General features: G+C 45.2%; 1 protein-coding gene across 5 annotated transcripts in view; it reads right to left on the bottom strand.

The window, feature by feature from the left end:
• NMNAT3 (nicotinamide nucleotide adenylyltransferase 3) overlaps positions 1–15,665 on the bottom strand; it is a 96,751-nt gene extending 81,086 nt beyond the window's left edge. For all 5 annotated transcript variants that reach the window (XM_010330425.2, XM_074405837.1, XM_010330427.2 and 2 more), the window contains exon 1: positions 15,444–15,665. The gene's annotated coding sequence lies outside the window, so the exon portion shown is untranslated. The remainder of the gene's footprint in view (positions 1–15,443) is intronic.
• Positions 15,666–16,860: the final 1,195 nt, after the last annotated feature.

Genomic DNA, 16,860 nt, shown 5'->3' with positions numbered 1-16,860 from the left:
TTAACAAAAGTTCCTCGGGATCACCTACTAGCAATCCAAATATCAGTGTATGTTTTTTGGAAAAATAAAACACAGACACAGTTGTGGTGACTCCAAACGGTAGAAGTGAATGTCCCTGCAAAGTCCTCAAGAAGCAAAGCCCCCATGCTCCATCATTTCCACAAGTGTACCCGGATGGGAAGTGGCACTTCCTCTACTGGGGGCCTCCTCTTGAAGATCTGGGGGGCTCTCATTCCCACAGGCTCACAGTATCCAGACACAACTCTCCCAGGCTTCCTTCCAGTAGCCAGTGAATGCCAGTTGTCTCTCTTCTCTCATTAGGGTGATGGCTAGGCAGAAGCTCAGGGGGTCAAAGAGAGGCCTACATCCTACCAAATCCTCAAGGGGGGCTCCTAGCTCCTGCTTCCTCTAATGTACGGTGGTGCTGCTGGAGACGGAAGTGCTGAAGAATTGGAGGAGGAAGGCCTTGCTGACCGTAGGAGCAGAGAGGTTCTCCAAGGGTGCCTTTGGCCACCCATTGGGCCTTCTGGTATCTCTTATTGGCCTCTTAGTAGTCCTGTGCCTTACCCCAGAGGCACAGACTGGTTCTTCAGACACCTGTTCATCAGCTACTCTCCCTTTGCTCTCTTTTAATGACCCCCCCCATCAATATTCCTATTTATTAAGCATCTATTATGTTCCAGGATTTTTGCTGGGTAATTTTCAGACATTATTTCCTTGACTATATATGCCAGGCTTTTGAGGGAGGCATGGTTACTCCCCTTCACAGGTATATTCATTTCCTATGGCTGTTGTAACTAATTGCCCCAAGCTCAGTGTTTCATCTGCAACCGTAATGCCCCCATAGCACAGAACCTAACACATTCACAGGTCCTGGGAATTAGGATGTAGACATTTGGAGGGCCATTATTCTGCCTACCTCACTGCACTCAGAGAAGCAATGGTGCTTACTCAAAGTTACACAGCTATTATGCAGTACTAGACTCCAAAGTCAGACTCCGGGATCCCAAACCTAGCTCTGCTCCTGGTACTTCACTGCGTGACTTTGGGCCACTTAACGCCTCTGACCTCAGCATCCTCACCCGCGAAACAAAAAGGTAGTCTAAATACTCTCTAAGATGCCCTCCAGCAGCTAGTTCATGACCTTCTGAGCACCTGGGCTTCCCTCTAACTACACACATGACTTGAAGTCAGGACCCTACCGAGCCCTCACCTGATCTGTCCACACTGACCCTGGCTCAAGTTCTGCCCATGAGAAGGGGAGATGTAGACTTATGGTCACAGCACAGACTTCCTTCTCTCCCCGGCTGGAATTTTCTGAGGCTGTTGTTCTGGGAAGCTTGGAAACATGGATTTAAGGGCACTTGACTATCTTCACCCCAGCACCCTCCAAGCCTACTGCACCAATCTAAAGTCAGCCACTGTGTTTCCCCTCAGTTCCCAGCTTAGAGGGAAGTAAGGACTAAGGTCTCTTTGTGCAATGAAAAGAAAAGCAGAAGGTGAGAAAATCAGATAGTAAACACAGAAATGTGAAGGCTCGTTGTGAGTTCCCACACCAAAAATGTTTTGAATGTACTTTAAAAAAAAAAAACACTTTATATTACAGTAGATATCAAACATATGAAAGTAGAGACATTAACACAGGAACCCTTCCTTAACTCTCAGGTCTAGCATCCCCAGGTTGGATACTCTTCCCGGTCTGAAATTCCAATTTTGAATCACCATCCACAGTAGGCAGTTTTATTGTGTGGTCCTGTAGCACCTTTGTTTTCAAAACTGCTAGACTACGATTCCTCATGATTCTGAAAGGTCTGTCAATCAAGATGGCCAGAAAACTTCAACTTTCTGTGAGAAATGAGTGGTCCAGGAGAAAATATATGATTCCTGAAGAACAAATCTGATCCTCTTTCAATAGGGATACTGGAAAAAAATAGTGCCTTCTGAGATAAGGGGCTATAAACTTCACATAAGCCTGGAACTGCAATCTTCCCTACCTTAAAGAATGAAGCCAATTCAGTGGTAATAAGAGCTGAAAGACAGAGGTGAGATTCCTAGCACCATCATCTATCTGATAACCTGGACCCAGCTGTGCTCGATTCCCCAGAAGTTTTCCATTCTGTTAGCCATACGCCTAATTTTGCTTAATTTAGTTTCAGTAAAGGTTTTCTTTCTTACAAAAGAAAGAATCTTGAATACAAGCCATCCCAGAAAGCCTTCTTTAAAGCAACAAGCACAACTGTCAGTCTTTCTTGTGAAAATTAGAGTTTTGCCTCCTAAATTTAACAACAAAATTTTATATTCCTTAAAGAATAAGTTTCCTAGCAAAACAATAAAAGTCTGAGATTTAAGAATACTTCCTTGACAAGAGAGAATTCTCTCTTGCTGGATTTTTATCAGGACAGCAATTCTTCAATGATACCTTAGTATTACTATGGGATGAGTACCACGTGCACCCTCCCCCACAATAAACTCCTGTTGGTGCTATTTTTGAACAGGATAAACTGTCAGGAAGTAGTTCTGGGCCAACCTGGGAGACTACACAGAAACTAGTCTTTGGGCTTGAGTCTTCTGGGATGCACCCTGTACACGAAGCCAGGCAAAACAGGGTGGAACCAGATTCCAGTTTTAGTGACAGGTTGAGGAAGAAACCACACAGGCCTTAAGTGGTACCTGCCACTAAGAAATGCAGTTACAGATGCAATGAGAGGAGGTGAAACACAGGTCCCCCCAGACACCTGTACTCATTCACCCTCCTCCCTCCTTCTTCCCTCCTTGACACAGACCTCCTCGGCAAAGTGTGAACACAGAGCGCCCTGTGCTAGGCAGTATGGAAATAAGTTACAGTGGCCACAGTCCATAATCCCTAGGAGCCATGGTCTGGTGAAAGGAGACATGGTAAGTGCCATTATGGAATGAGGTGTAAGGCACCGTGGGAAGAGGATGACCATGTTGGCTTGAGCTCTTGAGGAAGGCTTCCTAATTCTCTCCCATCAGAGATGGCATTTTAACTGCAGTGTTGTCTGTAATGGTAAAAGATTGGAAACAGCTCAGTGCCTACGCACAGAAAACTAGTTTAGTGATCTCAAGTAAAGCTCACGATAGAATACTGCTTATTTGTAACAGGAGGAAGAGAGGGAGAAAGGGAGAGAAGGGGAGGGAGAGAGGGAGAGGGAGAGAAGGAGCGGGAGAGAAGGAGAAAGGGAGGGGAGAGAGAGAGAGAGAGAGAGAGAGAGAGAGACATTTTGGTACTAAGTCATCTCCAGAATTATTTTAAGTGAAAAAAAGCAAAATGTAGAACAGTGATTATGAAATACTGTTTTGTATAAAAAGGGTGAAATATCAAAATACCTGAAAAAAAAAAAAACTCTGAAAGCATATAAAAACATAGATTGTCTATGGGGAGGCAGAGGTAGAAGGAATGAGATGAGAGGGAATATTTTCATTGAATATATTCATATATTTTTCTTAACTTTTGAATCACATAAATATGCTACCTATCAAAAAATTTAATAAACAAAACAGAAAGCTTCTGTGGCATTCCAGGTGGTTCTCAGAGGAGTAGTCAGACATGTCGGAGGCCTGTGGCTGGATGTAATTTCCAACCCAGGCACAACAGCACACACCATCTACATGCTCAGCAATGTCGGACAGTGACATGCCTCCCACAGAGAGGTGGGTTTATTCTGTCTCCCTGAAGATGGGCAGACCAGAAAATACGGCAAAAGTGATACTATGAGACTTGTGAGGGTAAACCGTAAGAGGTGTCTAAGCTTCCACCTGGTCCTCCAGGGATACCTGTTTTTTTTTGGTTTTTTTTTTCCACAGTCTCCCTCTGTTTCCCAGGCTGGAGTGCAATAGCATGACCTCGGCTCACTGCATCCTCTGCTTCCCGGGTTCAGGAGATCCTCCTGCCTCAGCCTCTGGAGTAGCTAGGACTACAGGTCCATGCCACCATGCCCAGCTAATTTTTTTGTATTTTTAGGTAGAGATGGGGTTTCACCGTGTTGGCCATGATGGTCTCAATCTCTTGACCTCATGATCCACCTGCCTTGGCCTCCCAAGGATACCTGTTCTTAGGACCCAGCTGCCATGCTGTGCAGAAATCTAGGCCACCTGATGTGGCATTCCAGCATCCAAGTGGAGGCCCCAGCTGCCAGCCACTGAGTGAGAAAGCCTTTTAATTATTTTATTTTGTGTTAATACATAATAATTGTACGGGGTAACGTGATATTTTGCTACACGCATGCAATGTGTATTGATTAGGAAATCCATAACCTCAAACATTTATTATTTCTTTGTGTTGGGAACATTCTTAATCTTCTCTTCCTACAACGGAAAAATCTATGATAAATTATTGTTAACTATTGTCACCCTACTGTGCTATCAAGCACCAGAACTTACTCCTTCTAACTATATGTCTGTACCCATTAACCAACTTCCCTTTACTGTGCCTGCCACACCCCTCCCTGACCCTTGCTACCCTCTGGTTACCATCATTCTACTCTGCCTTCATGAGATCAACTCTTTTAGCTCCCACATGAGTGAGAACATGAAATATTTGTCTTTCTGTGCCTGGCTTATTTCACTTAACATAATGTCCAGTTCCATCCGTGTTGCTGCAAATGACAGAATTTCATTCTTTTTTATGGCTGAGTAATATATCATTATGTATACAATACTATATTTTCTTTAGTGATTAACAGAATGGTTAGCATGCTGATAGACATTTAGGCTAATTTCAAGTCTTGGCTATTATGAATAGTGCTACAATAAACACGGGAGTGCAGAGATCTCCCCAATATGCAGATTTCCGTTCTTTTGGGTATGTACCCAGCAGTGGGATTGCAGGATCATCTGATAGATCCATTTTTAGTTTTCTGAGGAACCCCCATACTGCTCTTCATAATGGTTGTACTGTTATTTAATACACCCCCATCAATGAGGTAGTAGTGTTCCCCTTTCTTTTCATCCTTGCCAGCATTTGCTATTTTTTGTCTTTTTGATAACAGCCATTTTAAGTGGAGTGAGATGATGTCTCATTGTGGTTTTTGATTTGCATTTCCCTGATGTTAGTGATGCTGAGCATTTTTCATATGTCTGTTGGCCATTCGTATGTCTTCTCTTGTGAAATGTCTTTTGGATCATTTACACATTCTAAAAAATCAAAATATTCGGGCTTTTTTTTTTTTTTTTTTTGCTATTGTGTTGAGTTCTTTATGTAGGCTTGTTATTAATTCCCTGTCATATGGACAGTTTGCAAATACCTTCTCCCATTCCGTAGGTTTCTCTTGAGTGAAGAAGCCTTTGGAGTAGCTCCAGCCTCAACCACCATCTAACTGCCTCTGAATGAGACCCAGAGTGAGAACTGCCTGGTTGAGCCCAGTCAACCCCCAGAATTGTGAGAGACAATACACTTATTGTTTTAAGTCCCTAAATTTGAAGCCATAGTTCTTTGTTTGTGTGCTTGTCTTACACTTGATTTTCCAAGACAGAAGCTTTCTGACAAGCTCATAATGGTGTATGTATGACTTCAAGGAGGTAGCAGAAACAATCTGAGAGGGGGCAAGTATTTAGTTGGGCTTGTGAAAGAAGAAATAGTCCAGAACAAACAAAACATGTTGACTCCAGATCCCTATAGGAGGCACATGAGGAAGCATTCAACAGGCTGCTGGACACAGAGGTCTGGGTTGTAGAGAGAGGATGTGATAGAGATAAGGATACGGGAGGTATCTATACAAAGGTGATGGTTAAAAACCAGGTGTGTGAATGAAATCATCCAGGTGTCATGCACAGACAAGAGGAACCCAAGGGAAGAACCTTCGGGACGCCCACTAAAGATGCCAGCAGAGGAAAGGGAGCAGGTGGAGAAGTCAAAGAAGAAACAATGAGGGAGGAAAAAAGAAAGTCCAAGAAAGAGCAGTTCAAAAGGTGGGGCACAGTCTGCGGTATCACCTGTTGCACTGAAAATATGGACAGAGAAAGCCTGTAATATTTGGTAATGTAAAGGTTATTAGGGATCTATAGCAGAGCAGTCTTCCTGAAGGTGTGTGTGGGGAGGGATCGCTCAATGCATTTCCCTTCATACAAATGACTTCAAAAAAACTTTGTAAGAGAGAGAATAGCCAGTAATTTGGGGCTTCCTGTTTTATATTCTTAGCAACATTAAAGAAAATGAAGAAAGAAAACCAAAATGCACATGATAGAAGGAAAAAAGGAAGGGAGCCAATCAGTCATTGACAAATAGAATGCCCGCACTCTGCGTAACAGAGAGGTGGCTAAAAAGGCACTAGGTGAACAAACCAGCTGCCTCCTGAATTCATCTTTTAAAAACTTCTTTTCGGAAGGGAAACTATGATAACTTTTTTTGTTGACCATTCCCAGAAATGGCAGAGACAAGTACAAAGATATCTAAGAGCATGGAGAGTCCGTAGACTTCATCCAGTGAACGAATTCTGATGAACTGTAGCAGCTGGCTGCATAGAGAATTTTGCAGAGGAGAATTCAGGCTTGGGTATCAGTCAATGATGTCTGCCATCTGCACAGGGCTTGGAAAAATACACACACACCAGGTATTTGTCATCTCAGTCTTTAAGGAATGTGTCTTGGACCATAACTTAAAGGGAAACAGCTTCATTTATCTAAAACACTAAGATCTTGAATTCTTTCTACACAAATTCTAAAATGCCTAGAACTCAAAGCATATGAACTTTAACCATTAAATCCTATTGAACTTACTACATGATTTACAATTTCAAATCATTTCTTGGAGTATGGCCTTCATTTGTAGTGACAAATATTCCAACAGACTTAATAAATACATAGTGTTTCTAGAATCTGTATTATACCCCCACATTTCTGCTGCTATGTCTCTTCTATGTATAGCAGAGAAAAGCATATAAAATGGACGGGCGCACCAGTTGCAGTGGCTCATGCCTATAATCCCAGCACTTTGGGAGGCCAAGGCAGGCAGATCACTTGAGCCTTGGAGTTCAAGACCAGCCTGAGCAACATGGTGAAACCCCATCTCTACAAAATAGAAAAAAATTAGCCAGGCGTGGTAGTGCATGCCTGTAGTACCAGCTACTCATGGGGCTGAGATGGCAGGATTCCTTGAACCTGGAAGCCGGAGGTTGAAATGAGCGCCAAGACTGTGCCACTGCACTTCAGCCTAGGCAGAAGAGTGAGACCCTGTCTCGGCGTGGGGCGTGGGGGCGGGGTAAGGGGGAGGAATAGAATTGGGAGCCACAAAACTGTAGAGTGAATTAAGTTGAAATGTCAGCACAGCCATATAGTATGCCTCATTTGTGAACAGATATTTTGATGAAGAGCTACTAAGTCTTTAACTGAAGATGAAGTATTTCTATGTAAAGGCAATGACTGCAAAAAATATATCATAGCACCTAAAGCTGTAACTACGGAAAACTTCTGCCATCCCCTTGAATTAGTGAGTACAGTGAGTAAATCCAACATTAATATTAAAACAGGGCACTGGAGATCTAATTATGGGTTGATATAAAAATTTCTTAATGAAATTTTCTCTTAAAATCATCTCAATCTACTAGAAAAATAACAGGAGTAATCAAGCTACAAGGAAGGAGAAAACATTGCCACAATAAAGACAAACCTTACACACTCAGGCCTTCTTTTAAAGTGTTGGGTCTTACACTGCACGGTTGCAGAAAACTAGCATTTTGCCACTAAAATCAAATTTTGGTAGTCTAATCCAATTCACTAGGAAGAAATACGGTAATGTTTTTCTTATTTAAAGTTTTCCATTCATGATTTTTTCCTCAAACTTTTGGGGTTAGTTATACTTAATGCAGTCTTCAGTGTGGTGTAACTGGGTGTGATTTATCAGGGAATTGTGGACTTGGTTATCTTCAGATTCGTACACTGGTAATATACACGGTGTTAAAGGGAAGAAGGGTGCAGCAGACACTGTCAGTGCCATGCCCTGAGCCCCAGGCCTCATCATCTTAGAGCAAGCCAGCCTGACTTCCACCGACAGCATCTCCATCTCTTTGCCTGAGCGTTTTACCTGGTGGCTGGAACCCTTCCAGAAGAACCCGAGACTTAACTTCCCCTAAGGAACAATGCTAAACCAATGAGCGATAGAACTGGTATGTGTACACCCAGCCCCCAGACCCATGAGGGGATAACTCTGAGATGGTTCTACACTGGCTCTGGAGATCCCCAGCAGGAATAAAGTCCAGCTGCTCCTGCTGGTCATCGACTTGATGGTACACTTCCCTGGCTCATTTCCCTACTTTTCGCTAATGTTTCCTGGGGTCCACTCTCAAATAAACTACTCAGACTCAAGTCCTTGTCTTGTGTCATGATTTCCCAATATTTAGCCAATTGAATGAGTTTAATTTAGAACATACCATTGCCCATGTACTAGGCTTCGGCCAGCATTAGGTAGCAAAGAATACACAGACAGAGGGCCATCACAGTGAGAGTTGGCAGTACACACATAATATCCAGTTCCTGAGGTACTAAGTACAGTGCCTGCAAGACAAGAAGCCAGAATGACACAGGCCTACCCTAAGCAATTGCTAACTATCTGTGTTGGGTTGGGGAAAGACTTTGCTGAAATGTCACCAATAAGGCCTCTGAAGGTTGCAATTCCAAATCCCCTCTTCCTCCCACACTACTGGGGATCAGGAGAGGCAGTGGCCTTCTTTAACTTAAAAACCCTGAGAATCCAAGTGTACAGGGCCAGGGTGAACACATCTGCCAGTCATTCCACCATGAACCCAGAGTGTATCCTGGACTGAAAACATGGAAGTAGGGAGCCAAGTCTGGCTATAACATTTTTCTTGATTGGATGATTTAATTCAGGCTAAGGCCACAAAGATAATGCCCCTAAAACTGAAAACTGAAGAAAGATCATTATTTAACTTGGCTGATTTTAAGATTTTAAATAAGCTATAGGAATAATAAAACAATATAGAAAGCTTGATATATTAAAAAGGTTACCCATAATTCCCCTGTTCATATGTAATTCTTGTCCCTTAGAGGGTTCCCTTGAAGACTGTTTTCCTAAATACGTCTGTAATGTAATGGTGCTCTGGTTCCCAGAGCAGATTAAGGTTTCCTATGTGACTAATCTTCATATTTTTAAGTACTACATAATATTCCATCAGCCTGGTGTTCTGTAATTTGTTCTCTTCCTATATTGTATATTCGGGTCACTTTTAAGTTTTCACCGTTACGAATAACGATGCAGAGAGCATTTTTATACAGTGGCTCTTTCTACTTTTCAGATTACTTTCTTAAAGCAGAATCCCAGAAGAAGCCAAAAGGTAGCAGCATTTCCGTGACAGCTGAAACAGGCAGCTTCTATGCTTTTATCATCGATGGTCCTTTGATTACTTGCAGAACACAACATGCGTTAACAGACAGTGCATCCTCTCTCTCACAAAAAACATTAAGACAAGCATGATCAACAGTATCATATAAGTTACACAGCAGAAGGCCAGATGGGGAAATGAAAAGCAAAACAGTCTTTGATACTAAGTATAAGGCTTGTGCAATAAACCTATTACTGATCTTTACAATGAACATCTGAAAGTGAGTAATAATTTCAAGTTAGACTACTACACACTAATTCATGTAACAGGCATTCTGTCCTAATGATCACTGGCTCTCAGAGAAACTTCCAGCCTTCTAAAGGTTTCTCTTTATCTGACCTGGTATGATTCCCTCACTGACACTGACATTCATTCATTCCCATCTGCCACTTAGTGAGCCCAAATTCAGGTTGGTTTGCATCACATGTTTTCATCATTCTTTTCCTTTCTGGTTGTAAACCTTTCAGTGAGCAGCCTGGGTGATAGCAGAGCTGCTGATGACAGTGGTTAGGATGGAATTAGCTGAGCCATGCTTGTCAGCCTACCTCCATACTCTCCTCTTTCCAGGACACTGTGACAAGGGGGAAGGACCAGAATCAAGGCTCTAACCCCTACACACCTGCCTTTAATATGCTAACTCTGCTTCTGCAAGGTAGTTCCAACCTCCTCCCTGGGCTGTGTCCTGCCTTGACACTTCATTTTTATAAGAGAAAGCAGAGAAAGGGGGGCATGCTGATGGAAGGGGGAAGGCAGGAGGAAGATTGGCTCTAATTTAAAACCATCTTAGGAGCTCTAAAAAGTTCCAGGTTGACTGATGGACACATTTTACTCCTCAAAACCCTTTTCATTAATATCCACCACTTAACATGCACTTTCAAGAGGCATACATACTGTCAACGCGTCAGCCTTTATGACAGGGAGATTTCTAGAATCACTTCTCTCCTCCATGGCTAAGAGCCACACGATTACAATCCTATTAGAACTGTATCTTGAGAATATGGACCTTCCTCACCAGTCTGGGCAAGGCAGTCCAACTCACCCCACTAAGAGTAGCATGGAGGCCTTCTCAGTCTCTGTGCAGTGATGCAGCCTTCCCTTGCTGCAGAGAAGATGGCAGCTCATCTCTGGTAATAAGGTCTACATCTGAGACTGGTGGGGGTTGGAGATGTATTTTGTCAACAGCTCTGGCCAAAGTAACTCTCTAATAATATTCAAGTACGGATAGACAATGTTTCCTGAGGCTGTTTGGATCACCTCTTATTTTGAACAGGACGTTAGTGTGGTTTTTCTCCCTGTTCTCAGTGGAAATGAATGGGTTTTGAAGGCAGGCATGGTGCCCCTCTGGAGAACTGCTGGTTCCTCACGAAGGACTGTGCTGGCACGGCATGGCTCTGCATGGGTGGAATCACTACCAGCTCACCCTGCCACAGCTGCACACAGATGGGTGGGCCTACTTTTCTGGACAACAGCAGTCAGCAGTGTCCTTCTTTCCCCTCAGACAGCAGACCACTAGCCCTAACACTAAGTCTGTGCTGAAGCCTCAGTCTGGTGTGCCCAGGTGTATCCGAGAAGGAGGAAACAGGTTCAAAGGTGGACTCTGTCACTCAGAAGGGAAAGGGCTCCAGCGCCCATGCCACCAGATTTACCCTCAGGTGAGCTGAATGCCTGTTTGCTGCTACAACCCAGGATGAGACATAGGATGCTGAGAACCAGAGCACCCAACCAGATAACTTCCTAGAGGGCACTCTGGAAACTATAAAGGGGTAGGTGAATTGGAGCACAGCATTATTCTCCCATTTGGAAGCTGAAACACAGTTGTTTTTAAAAGTATACATTCTCAGTAGGATGACCTTGGCAGCATACACCATTGCTTACCAGGATTTATAGAAAAATATCATCCAGTGGTCTTCAAGGGTGTATGAATAAATGAACATAAGCCTCCACCCAACACTTTGGGCTCCTCTATCTATAGTGATACTGACTAAATTTATCTATCTTCCTTCCTTCCACATGCTGCCCTGACACACCAGGCTCCTCCTTCAGGAGAGTTAACCCAGTTTAAAATGTGTTGCTGTGTGTGTCTATGTGCTTAATTCTGCTGTTAAATCTGTCTAACGATGTGTGTGGGCTCCATGAGGGTCAGGACTATGTCATTTTGACTCACTGAATCCCCAGGACATTGCCTGAAGTATTTGTAGAAGAAAGAAAGAGAGGAAGGAATGAAGAGAGAGGAGAGAGAGAGAGAGAGAGAGAGAGAGAGAGAGAGAGAGAGAGATTGAGAGAAAGAAAGCGCCAGGCATGGTGCTGAGTACACTCCAGAGCTGTGGAAGTGCTCACAGTCTGGCAGAGGAATAATTCTGGGAAGGCTGAGGAGTGGATTCAGGAAGGCTTCCCTGCAACAAGGTGTGCCTCTGTAGCTGCCCCAGGGGTTCTGGATTTAGGGGCAGCTCTGGCCAGAGGCAGGGACAGCAGAGAGGCACAGGGATGCAGACCAGGCCTTCACTGGGCAGGAAGCCAGCCCAGACACAGCACTCCTGGGTGGAAAGAGCAGAGTTCTGACTTTTCAGACGCACGGTCACCCTCATCCCAGGCACTTCCACCCAAAAACCTGTTACAGAGCAGCTTAGATTTCCCTGGAGCTGATTTCTCAGATTCTCTCTAGCAATAGAATGCCTTTCTAGTCCTAATTCCTAGAGTGGCACATGGGCCTATGTGTATGTGAGAGACACAGTGATGAAGGAATCATGAGTCCACTGTGGTTTGTTAAATACCATCATGAGAAACTGCACAGCTAAACCAATGGGGCAGGAGCTGCCATCCCGAGGCCTGCCCTGCAAAATGGGATCTGTCCATCTTTACCGGGGAACCATGAAAAACGAGCAAAGACAGACACTGGTGAGGACAAGCCACTTTATTTAAGAGCTTCGACAGCCCAAAGTGGTTTAACATAGATGCATGGAAAATTTATTGAGATGATAAAATACCTGAACTTGAAAGGCACATAAATTATAATTTTGCAGTTTTTTTCTTTTTAAAATTTCACATAGTCAAGTGCTTTAAGTAATGAATGAAATGCACATAAAGTTGATTTCATGTCACACAACCTGTCTGGTTAGTGTCTGCAAAGTGCCTTTGGTCCCAGATGGGACTGAGTTCAGAATCAAGGCCACCCATCTGTGCCTGCGGCCTTCAGTTTCCTCATCACGGGGGAGCTCCTTGGGAAGATTAATAAATATCATAATAAGGCAGCCATTATTGACAGGGCACTTATCATACTAGATGTTGTAGACTGAGGTCAGTGCTTCATATGCTTATCTTGCTTCATGCTCCTAACAGCCCTATGAATTAGGTACAATGATTCTCATTTTAAAGATGCAAAAACAGATTTAGAGCACTTTGGTGATACATGGGAGGTCACACAAGCAATTTTATCTGACTACAAGACTGTGGTGTTCACCACTAAGCTGTGACATACATGAAACTATTTGGCCTCAGCAAATGCTTAAATAAATTAGTCATTTTTCCCTACTTTCACATTCCTTTTTAAAACACATGTGCACACACACACACACACACACAGAGTGAAGAATCTGCCTCTTGGGTTTATGTTCATTTATTTGATCATTACTGATTCCTGCCTTTTCGGCCTGGTACTCTGCTGGGTGCAACGGTTACAAAATTAGACCCCACAGCTCCCACGTCAAAGAGCTAGACCCGTCTCCGGCAGTTACTATGCTCAAATGGATGGGTGTGCAAGGAGGCAGGGAACCCCCACTAAGCCATTGGTTAGAGACACATCATCAAAAAGACCATTTTAGTTTCCCCCAACTTTTGCTATGTTTTCTTTGGCCTGAGTCTACAAAGATATTCAAACTCTGGGGCTTTCTGACAGTGTAGCTGCCAAGGGGGCCCTTTATCATGTAGAACACTCCTCCCTGCTGCCAGGATCTTGCTTTCTGGCAAAACCGCTGCAACAGATAATCTAACCCACTGACTAATCACTCTGCACAGTTCCTCATACTGCCCTCACTCCTCTCCCTCTCCCCCTGCTGCCCTGCCTTGTTTCAACAATTTTTGCCCAGACTAAGAAATGATATCAATAGTTACAGTAGTAGTAACCTCCTACATGTCAGGCACTGCTCTGTGTATTTTAGGTCCTCAGTAAATCCCCATAATAACCTTCTGAGGTAGACACTACAACTATGTGTATTTTAGTTCATTCAGGAGAAGGAGAGGGTGGGAGTTAATATTTCTTCAGGGCCAACGATATGCCAAGCACCTGTTATGCCTACACAATCCTCACGACTCACATGATGAGTAAGCTGCCCAGGGTCATTCACAGAGCTGGGAAGTGCCAGGTCTGTGACCACCAAGCCTGAAGCTTCCCTTCTCATGGGCTGGCACCCTGCCATGGTCTGAGAGAGGAAAAGAGAGGCTGCACCACGGGCTGCCCTCTCTCCTCTTCCCTCCAACACCCTCTGTTAACATCTTACCTGGTTTTTTTAAACCACTTCACACAAATGGTGCCAGGCTTCTGCCTCATTTGTGTTCCCCTACTCTCTAGGACTCTCAGTTAGTTTTCACGGAGCAATTCCTTTGTCTACACCAATGGTGTAAACAGAGCCAAATAAGAAATTGGGATCATTTGAGCTGATAAAACACAGTGAGCAGCTGACAGGTGTTTCCTGAAAACTAAAGTGCTCTCCCAAATCCACAAGGTCTCAAGGTCTGACATGTCCTCAGCAAGGTACCAGCATGGTTGCGCTTCTGGGAAGTCTTCTCTCCAATTTTAGGGGGTGACACTGAAAGCTGAGAACCACCAGTGAAATTCTGGAAGTAACTGATTCTCAGTGGAGCTGTGTGAACCACACCTTCAGGGCCTCCTCCAGCTGGTGGCTTTCTGAGAAATGTGCACCTGGTCAAAGGCGAGGATGAGTTCCCCTGCAAGGCCAGAGGGTCAGACCCCTTCCTCTGGGCTCCGCGAGGCTGAAACTGTCACTTTATTTCACCTAGCCCACCTGACATGGGCTCCAGGAGGGCAGGGCCCCTTTCTGATTTCTCTCTGAATCCTCAGAGCAAGGGTAAAGTGGACTCCAGTTTAGTATTTCAAGAATGAACAACGAAACCAGTCATCATTTTAGAGAACAGGCTGTTTGAGAGATTCTACTCAGAACCCCTTATTTGATAGAGGAGGAAACAAGACTCAAGGAGAGGGGAAGTGAGTTTGCTGAGAGGCAGGCACACTGTGTTTAGTACAGAACAATACCCAGCCTTGGATGTTTAATGCAGAGTAACATCCAGCACCCACCACTCAGTGCTAAGTCATTTACATTCACCGTTTCCATTCTCAATGGGTAGGAGCAGTCCCATTTTACAGAGAAGGAAATTCAGGTAAAGGCACTTGCTGTCCCCCCAACTCTCTGCAGGCCAGCCCCACCAACCCTCCTTTCCTCAAACAAGCCACATTCTCTCCCAACAAAATAAGTTTGCTCTGTTGTTCTCTGTCCCCGAATTCTCTCAAGTTTTAGTTCCAGCAGGTTTTGTAGCTGGGGGCCCTAATAAAAGCTCTCCAGCACCCTATACTTTCCATCACCATAGCTCTGACCAGTTTTAACGCTCACACTTGTTTGCATATATCTCTATTTGGTGTCTCTCTCTCCCACTGGACTGGGAGCTGCATGAGGGATGGCGTCCTCACGTCCATTGGCCCGCCACTGTTACCCCAGCAATTAGACCAGCAGCGGGCACGGACTGGCACACGTTAAGTACTTGTTAGAAACTGTGCTTATATTTTTAACTGTTGAGTGCATGAGTGCTGAGGGTGGGATCCGAACCCATGTCTCCGGGGCCTGGTCATAGCTAAAGAGGCGCTAGGGATTAGACTGATAAGCTGCTGCGAGAACCGCCGGCGCGCAGAGGCAGCGCGGAAACCGGGTTTGTGCGGTCCCGGAAGGCTCCACACTCCGCCGCCACCAGTCGCCCGAGCGGGGGCGCCCAGGACTCCGTCGGGGACTGAGAGTCACAGGGGCCGGGTCGTTCAGCCGCGGTCCAGGTCCCAGCGGGCTGACCAGGGCCCCAGGCTCCGCTTACCTGCTATTCGCAGGGCTCAGCAACGGCGCTCGGCGAGTCTCGGGGAACTGCGGGGGACTGCGGGGGACTGAGGGGGACTGGGGGACCTGCTGGGCCTAGCCGGGGCTGTTGGTCCGCGAGCTGTCCCGCGCCCGACGTCCGGGAGGCAACGACACTTGGGCTCGGGGCTCAAGTCTGCCTCCCGCCCGGGCGGCCTCGGGTCTAGCCCGCCTCTGGCCCAAAGCCGACAGTCTGAGGGAAACAGGCCTACGCCCCGCCCCCTCGCTGGGACGGGCCCTACGGAGCCCCCGCCCTGGTCCCGCCCCTGCCCCGCCCCCGGCCCCTAAGCCCCGCCCTCTCCCTCTCCCCGCCCCCGCCCCCGCCCCCTGGCTCCCAATAGCCGAGGCTCTTCTGTGTCGCGTGCGTGTTTGCTTTTTATTTTCTGGTTTTGTATTCTGTTTTGTATTTTTATTTAATTTTCTTTTTAAAAGACAAAAAATACATGAAAGTAACGTCCACTTACTTTTTGCGAAATAAAGTTGTCTAGATTTGCTTATAATGAAAACAACAGGCCACCTCTCGCTCTCTCCCATCGCAGCTCTTTTTAACAGTTCCTCCGTTTATTTCTTCTGGTGGTGACCCGCTTGTCGGGAAAAAAAAAAAAAAAGAAGAAGAAGCAGCAGCAGCTTACATAGCGATTTCTTGATTTATCTATTGACTTTCTGCCATGTTATATGAGGATTTACTCTCTTAGTGGCCCCGGCTTCCCTTCTGACAAATTTACACCTCTATTCTCAAGCCCTGCCCTGGTGAACGCCAGACCTCAAAGCAGGGAAGGTTTTCTGGGGCCTGAAGCTTACACAGTTGTGTGGGGAGAGGGTAAGGGAGGGCTGCTTTAGAAAGAGAAGACAGAATTAAGGCTTGCCAGTGAACATTTATTTAGAAAGAGAAAAGAAATCCTGAGGCCTTGGAGATTGGGGTCCCTATCCCGAGACCTTCTTAGGAAATTTAGGTCCCAAATTTGCTTCCCTAATGCAGTCTGCCTTCCTTTGCCCACTCAGAACTCTGCATAAGGCCCCAGGGCTCATGGGAGCCTAGCAGGGAGAGGCCTTGAAGGACAAGATTCACTAGATTCTGCCAGTAGGGTTTCTAAATTGAATGAATTGGAATGTGCAGAAAAAAAGAGACATCAAGGATGATGTCAAGGTTTTGTGATTGCTGTGCACTTAATTTCCAGCGTTTCCTAGACACAGAAACATGTCCTCACCTTAGCATGGAGAGTGTTTTATAAGCCTGCCCTCATCACCAGCGCCTCACAGTGCACCCATGAGGCTGGCTGGACGGGTGCACTGACTACACTTTTAGGAGGCCCATAAATTTGTCCCTTGTGGATCAGCACAGGGGGCATGCAGCTTGCACCCAGTAAGTACCCAGGTAA

Source organism: Saimiri boliviensis, chromosome 9 (assembly GCF_048565385.1).
Source record: "Saimiri boliviensis isolate mSaiBol1 chromosome 9, mSaiBol1.pri, whole genome shotgun sequence".
Taxonomy (NCBI): domain Eukaryota; kingdom Metazoa; phylum Chordata; class Mammalia; order Primates; family Cebidae; genus Saimiri; species Saimiri boliviensis.
Note: the sequence above shows the minus strand (reverse complement) of the source record. Positions and strands in the feature narration are given on the sequence as shown.